Genomic DNA, 7,557 nt, shown 5'->3' with positions numbered 1-7,557 from the left:
AACTATATTATACACTCACAAATATGTGCATGTGTATATATATTAATATGCTTTGAAGGAAATAATAAAATACATAATTTATTATTTTACTATTTTGTATGAAAACCAAACATTCATTTCTAAAATTAAAATGACACTTAATATCTATATATTGTATAAGTTAATCTTCATGTTTTTTCAATAAAAATTATTTGAAAGAACACATGCCAATTATTAACTATAAAAAATTGAGAATTGGTATAAATTAAGATTTTTTAAATATATCACATATATAATTTTTTTATATTATTTATATTTATTATGATTAAAATTATAGATATATTCACTTCTTCACTTTTAAAATTTTTTCCAGATCAATATTATATAATTATATGTAATTTGTTTTATAAGATTTTTAAATTTCTAAAGTTAAATAAAAAATTAATTATTATAAACATATAAAAAAATAAAATGTAAATAATTGTATGTTTCATGTTTAATGTTTAATGTATATTAATTTTAAAATTGTGATTCTCTTAACCTTTATGCGTTCATTTTTTTTTTGACCAACAACCTTTATACCTGCATTGAGGTTTGATATTTTTTTTGGCCGTGTAATTATGAGACTGTTTGAAATTATTTTTATTTTATTATTTTGAAAACTGATGTTCTGTAAAATATGTTTTGAGAATAAAAAATAATAAAAATAAATATTTTTTTCATTCTCTCTTATTCTCTAGAACAATAATTACAAAATATTTAAAAATTATTTTCATTTGTCTGTTCTCCAAAATAATATTTTATTTTTTTATTTTTTAAAATATTTTTTAAAAATATGTTATTTAATGAATTTTTTTATTTTTTTATTCTGAAGAATAAAAAACTGTTCGCGGGTTTCTAAACAGGCCCTATATCTTTTTGTTCTGAATCATGTCATCTCTTAGTAATTGAGGCGTGGGTGCAATGAATGTCGAACAATTAATGTTTAACACGTGCATGTAACGTCAAGTCAATATTATTTAATAAACACTGTACTAACGATGAAAAAAATTCAAGACTGCTATTTTGTTTTTTTCCTTGATTGCATCTGAAAAGTCAAACTTAGTACTTTAATTACCTAGTATTCACTGGTAAAAAAAAAAAATTACCTAGTATTGTATCTTCGATATCTCCCACAACAAAATCATTTTTCTTAGAGGTGCAAGGAAAGGAAATCTTGGATCTCTGAGATATTTTTCCTCAATTAGTACTACTTGCCTATCTTTTGTTCTTTTCTCCCAGCAGATCTACATCACTTCATTTGTATTCGTTCATTTCTTAGATAAATACATATAGAAAATCCTAATATCACAAAAAATTGCGTAAAAATCTAACGGTTATTAATTTAACTTTTTGAGACTTAACCATATTTTTTTAAGGAAAAAAAGAGGGAGAGTAATTTTTTTTCTTTGATATAATGGTTTGAAATTGTTGATTAAGTGATGATAATAAATATTATTTTAGTGTCATAATCAAAAATCTCAAACCATTAAATGAAAACGATAATTAAAGATTGGGTGGCGAGATATATCGGGTAGAGAGATATATATTAATTAAATCTAACTAATTAGTGATAGTGGCTACTTTTTTTTTTTTTGGTTATCACCGAAAATGTCACCATCGGCACTTGTCTCGTGTTGTCATGCCATCTCACGTAATGTGCCGTGAGAAAATTGAACAGAGTAAGAGAATGAGCAAACTTTATTCATGATTATGATAGAAAATTACAATGAACAAAATATTTGAAAAAGAATTATACAATTAACCCAAAAACTCTCAAAGAGGTGACACTTGAGATGAGGATTATTTAACCTCCTTACTAAATACCTAAACCTTAAAATTTTATACATGTTTAGGATATATCTAATTTAATTTAATGATTAACAACTAACTTTTGTTAACTATTCAATATTATTCCAACAAATTTTTTCTAAAGCTGAGATCCATGAAATTTTTTAAAGTTTAGTTTTCGTTTATTGAAATTTTTTTCATTTTATTATTTTTTGTAAAACAAATTTCATCCGGTTTCTATTATAAAGCATTTCCGGAACCAATAAAAGCGGTTAAGTTATTAGCTCTATTTGAAAATAAAATAATTTGTCAATTTTCAACTAACTCTTCTCCATACTCTCCCTCTTATATATTAACCATTTATTTTAGTGTTATCATAGCCATTTCAAACCATTAATTATGCATGATTTCATATAACAAAAGGTATATTTTTTATTGTATATTTTTCAAGCATGATTTCACTAAAACATATTTTATATAATTATGCTTTAATGAGTGACGTTATATGTTTTTTTCTTACATTATTAATTACACAGAGAATCCAAGTATTTTGGAGCTGCTAGTCCATCCCTCTATACACACACACACATGCTGAAGCCTTGAGAGTAAGCATCGATCGCCTTCAACTTTGTTTTGAAACTTTCAGTAATATGGCTCTTTATCTTCCCCAAGTTACTTCTCTCACTAACATGCTTCCACTGAATAAAACATTCTCTGGTGTTGCAGCCATATCCAAAAGCTTCAATGCTCCTTCTCTTACAGTCCAATGCAAGGCCTCATCATCAGTTAGTGTTCCTGATCAGACTCAGCAAGTTTCTCGTCGATCTGGAGACTTCCAGCCTGATGTTTGGCGCTACGATTATATCCAGTCACTGAATAATAAATCTACGGTCTGGCTAGCTAATTCCAGTCTTACATATAGTTAATCATTTTCACATGCATTTTAAGTTCGACGATTCAACACTTTGTTGTTATAATTCCATTCTATAGTCATATATAATTGTTAGATATGATCAATGCAACGTGCAGGATCAAGCATATGAAGAAGCAAGCAGAAAACTTATGGCAGAAGTAAAGATACTGTTTTCAGAAACAGTGAATCGTGTGGATCAACTTGAGCTTATCGATACCTTACAAAGGCTCGGACTAGGTTATCAATTTAAAAGTGAAATAAACAAGATACTGGAAAATATTTATAATGCGGACAGGTTCAAGAACAAGCTGAATCTACATGCCACAGCACTCGAGTTTCGACTCTTAAGACAGCATGGCTATGATGTATCCACAGGTATGCAAAAAAGTAGCCACTGATGAAGTTGACAAAATTTCGCTAAATGACTTGAAGTATTTGTTGTTGCAGACGTCTTTGGTAGCTTCAACAATGAAGAGGGTGATTTTCAAAAAAGTTTATCTAAGGATATCAAGGGAATGCTTTCATTATATGAAGCCTCGTTTCATTTAATGGAATCCGGAAAAGGCTACAAATTTCACCTCAAAATCTCTGAAAGATTTTGTGAGCAACAGCACGGACCATGAACTGACATGCCAAGTGAAACATGCTTTGGAGCTTCCATTACATTGGAGGCTTCCAAGATGGGAGGCTCGTTGGTTCATTGGTGAATATGAAAGAATGCCTAATATGAATCCAACCATACTTGAACTTGCAAAATTGGATTATAACATGGTTCAAGTTATGTACCAGGAAGAAGTGAAGTCCAATTTCAGGTGAGATATATACACGCTAATAAAAATATTTGGTTGGAATAGTCTACATTCACAAAATGAATATAAATGATGCATTCAAAGAGAGATGCAGCCAAAAAAAAAAAAAACGAAGCAGGAAAATGACTTGTAGGGATGCCTTAGCGTCCTTCTTTGTCTTTTCGTATTAAAAAAACAACAACGTAGTGGTAGCGAACAGACCCTATATCTAATTGTAAGATGTCTGCCTCACAAATAATCACTTTATGAACGGAGAAAAGATCCAAAGGGAATAGGTTTAGATTATTTAGATGTACTCTTAGCTTTCTGTTTCTGTTTATAAAAGAGAAAAACTTACATGCTTAGTTTTGTATACTTTGTTTCTAATTCAATTAAAACATGTAGGTCATTTACATATTATTTATTCTGTGATATATATATTAGTGGTAATTAAATTTTGTGTTTGATGATTTGAAGATGGTGGGAGAGAAGTGGGCTGGAGAAGAAGATAAGTTTCTTCTGGTGTAGGGTGGTGATGAGCCACATGCTGGGAATTTGAGAAGAGTCATTGGGAAGCTTTGTGCCATAATTACACTAACAGATGATCTCTATGATGTTCACGGCACTCTGGAAGAATTAGAGCTCTTCATGCAAGTCATTTCCAGGTTTGAGTTTTTAAGATTACATTTTAAAAATTTAAGGTTAATGACTTCCAAAAATCAAAGTTCTTGTTGAGTTTTACAGAACTAAGTATTTTTTTTTAAAAAATAAAAATTTATTGTTAGGTTTTAGGGATAATAACTTTTATTTGTAACTTCTTTAAAATAAATCTAGCAAAAGTTGACAATAATTTTGATAATTAAATTAATTATGATTTTTTTATTATTATGAAGATCTTTTTATTACTTCAATTTGTAAACATCTATATTATAAGTTCATAAAAATATATCTGCATATACAGTTTTTCCTCTCTCTCTCTCTCTCTCTATATATATATATATATTCTCCTTCAAGTGCCTCTCCCTTAAAGTAAATATTGTAATTTCATTATTAGGTGGGACACAAATGAGTTAGGGAGCCTCCCAGAGTACATGAAAGTGGCATTTTTTGCAATCTATGACTTCGTGGATGAACTTGCTTCTGACATTCAGAGAGAAAAAGGGCTTAACGTGGATACATACCTCAAGAAAGGGGTATGCATGTCATATTATTAATTACTTGCTTTAATTTATAGCTATAATGTTATCTCTTCATAAACTTGTTAATTATATTGATGATTAATTAATTTAAAATAAACATATGTTTCAGTGGCAAGATATGTGCAAGGCATTTATGGTAGAGGCAAGATGGTACCATGGTGGAAAAATGCCAAGCCTGAAAGAATATTTGGAAAATGCATGGGTTTCAATTGGAGGACATAATTTCCTTCTTCATGCTTATCTTACGATGCCAAATAATTCCATCAAGAACCAAGACTTGGATTCCTTAGATCAATGACTTTCAAATCTCCCTTGCTTCTTAGGACTTAATTTCTGCCTTCTTAACAACCTCGGATCTTTTAAGGTAACACTCATCATGGCGTGTGCAGTTTTATGAGAACATCCCTATTCTACATGCAGCCTTGTAATTCCTGTCATTTTGTTCTGATAATGTTTAATTAATTGTAACAGCGTGAGCAGGAGACAGGTGATGTATCGTCGGCAATCCAGTGCCATATGAATGACACTGGAGCTTCAGAAGAAGAAGCGATCGAACACGTAAAGTCTCTGATATATAAAACATGGCAGAAGGCGAATCAAGAAGTTGCCACGTCGTCATCCTCCTTCCCTCGAGATTTCAATGTCACTGCTTGGGGACTTGCGAGGTCTGCAACTTTCCATTACCATTATGGAGATGATCCCTTCACTCATCAGGATTCTCAATTCAAGGAGCGTCTTCGTTCATTGCTTTTTGAGCCCATTCCCATTTAGGTGATGATGGTGTTTAATCAAAGTCTTGAGACTGTTAATTTCAAGTCATTGTACTAAAATGAAAAAAAAAAGAAATATATATAACTTTATATCTTAGTTGTGTGTTGTAACAACTCTTATGATGTACAGAACAAAAGTTGTGGTTAAGGTTTCTTATTTTTAGTAAGGGTAAAATGGTCTTTTTATTTTACAATTTTTGCACAGAGATCCTAGGAATTTCATTAAAATTATAACATTTTGAGAAATCTTTAAATATATAATTTGGAGGGATTTTATTGTCATTTTCACTATAATTTACTAATTAGCAGTAACTGTTTTTTATCGCAGCCTAAAATTGATTTAAAAAAAAAAGATTGAACGTTGAATCTACTAATGACTAATTAGTGGCAATTTTTTATCGTTATTGAAAAATACATCGCGCTATATGTCATCTGTCAGCCCATTCCACGTGTTTGAAAAATTACTTAACACAATGCATCATCAATTCACAATTCGCATGATCAATGCAACTACTTTATATCACTTCTTATATATCATCTAACTGAATCTTTGAGCTTTTAATTTAAACAGGTCTAACTTGTGTGACTAGGCTACCCCGCTCTCTAAATTATGAGGGACTTTTTGAACAAAAGTTTCCACACTCACTCTTAAACTATGGATTCCCTCTATTTGAATTTCGAAATGTCATAATTGCCGGACTCACATCAACTCCATAAAGACTGGTGATACTAAGCATCATGCTCGATCCATGCTATTCTGAAAGGTTAATGGCAATATTAAGCATATATGTAAAATAAATTTGCCTAACCACTACGCGCAAACTCATTAGAGGGAATTTTTTCAATGACACCCTCTACTACTCTATGGTGAACTTCCACCTATCATAATCATGCAAGTTCATTAAGTATATGCAAATACATTCTCACATGCCCATTAATTCAACACTTTCATAAATTCCAGAACTTGCATGCTTTTCTTAACACACACATCAACATATCCGAAACAACTTACAACTTCATGTTCATATAACCAATACATGGCTAATACAAGCCCAACCATTTATATATAATTCCATAGTCAAGTGTCAACCATACATAAACACAACAAGAGACGTACTTCATATCTCAATTAACAACTTTAAAGGCAACATACTCATCATCATGCTTTCATTGCTCAAGCCATGCTATCATCAACATAATAAAGTCACAGCTAACAAATATGATAATATACTGAAATTAAATTCTTAATTACCTCAGTTTTTAGGTTTACCACCCTAAACGTGTAAATTGGGATTTCTGAGGAAGCTTCCACCAACGTGAGCTCTTGAAAACTATGCTCTACAGACAATGGCCAAAAAATAACAACAATGACTAATCATCATCATTAACTAACGTTTAATTACAATTAACACTTAATAACCTTCTTAAACATGATTAATCATAACTAGCCTCAAAACATTATCGAATGGTGCATGTTGGGAACCCTAACAAAAGCCCAATATTTTGGACTCTAGACAGTCCAATGGCTCCCTAAGTCTTATTTTAAACCCCTTATAATAAGCTCAAAAGGCCACCCAAACTCTATAAGTAACTTCTACTAAACATAACTAATTAAATGTCTCAATTAATAAGTCTAGCCCTTTAATTAAAACTTGGGATGTTATATAGGCCAAATAAAAGCAAGGAAAATTTGAGGAGTAAAGAATGAAAATGCAAGAAATTAAATTACATAAATATTTTGTTTTAAAAATAAAGTCATTAAAAATTATAAGATTTTATTATATTAAATTGGTGAAATTTTATTGGGTAGACTGGTTGAGCATGGATGACGTGGTATTTTCCGTACAAGAATTTATCATGGTTTATATATATTCCAATAAATTGTTAAAAAACATGAAATAATGTTATTATTTTCTAACACATACATACCACCAACGCTTCTTACTATCCCAATAATAAGGTTGGATCTAGTTAAAAAAGCCGGTTAATCTTTCATAATATAATGAATCAAGTTATAAATCCTCAATAAGAAAAATATTTGATCATATCTCAAATAAGATTGTTTTAAATAAAAAGAT

At 30.3% G+C, this 7,557-nt stretch overlaps 1 pseudogene; it reads left to right on the top strand.

Moving 5' to 3' along the window:
* Positions 1 to 2,459: 2,459 nt before the first annotated feature.
* On the top strand, positions 2,460 to 5,529 carry LOC129298383 (exo-alpha-bergamotene synthase-like; annotated as a pseudogene).
* The last annotated feature ends 2,028 nt before the right edge of the window (positions 5,530 to 7,557 follow it).

This window comes from Prosopis cineraria, unplaced genomic scaffold (genome assembly GCF_029017545.1).
Source record: "Prosopis cineraria cultivar Desert tree isolate PC_DT_omini unplaced genomic scaffold, ASM2901754v1 PC789, whole genome shotgun sequence".
Lineage (NCBI taxonomy): Eukaryota > Viridiplantae > Streptophyta > Magnoliopsida > Fabales > Fabaceae > Prosopis > Prosopis cineraria.
The sequence above is the reverse complement of the archived record's forward strand: the minus strand, read 5'-3'. Positions and strand labels throughout refer to the sequence as shown.